This window comes from Sphaerodactylus townsendi, unplaced genomic scaffold (assembly GCF_021028975.2).
Source record: "Sphaerodactylus townsendi isolate TG3544 unplaced genomic scaffold, MPM_Stown_v2.3 scaffold_97, whole genome shotgun sequence".
In the NCBI taxonomy this organism is placed as follows: domain Eukaryota; kingdom Metazoa; phylum Chordata; class Lepidosauria; order Squamata; family Sphaerodactylidae; genus Sphaerodactylus; species Sphaerodactylus townsendi.
The window spans coordinates 28,898-29,157 of record NW_025951210.1 but is presented as its reverse complement, the minus strand read 5'-3'; positions in this window follow the sequence as shown (position 1 = coordinate 29,157).

Below are 260 nucleotides of genomic sequence, written 5' to 3'. Positions count from 1 at the left end.
TTGGGGTTTTGGACGCCTCTTGCTTATTTATTGATTGTTATCCGCTGTTTTATATGAATTTTAAGATGTTTTATTGATGATTAATAGGATGGAGCCTATGTATTGTATTGTGTATGATTTGCTCCTGTCTAATGTTTTTGAACTATGTTGTTCACCGCCTGGAGCCCTACGGGGATCGGGCGGTATAGAAATCGAAGATATAAATAAATAAATAAATAAAATCTACACCTATTAAATTTCTTCCCGTTTTCTGTCTCTCA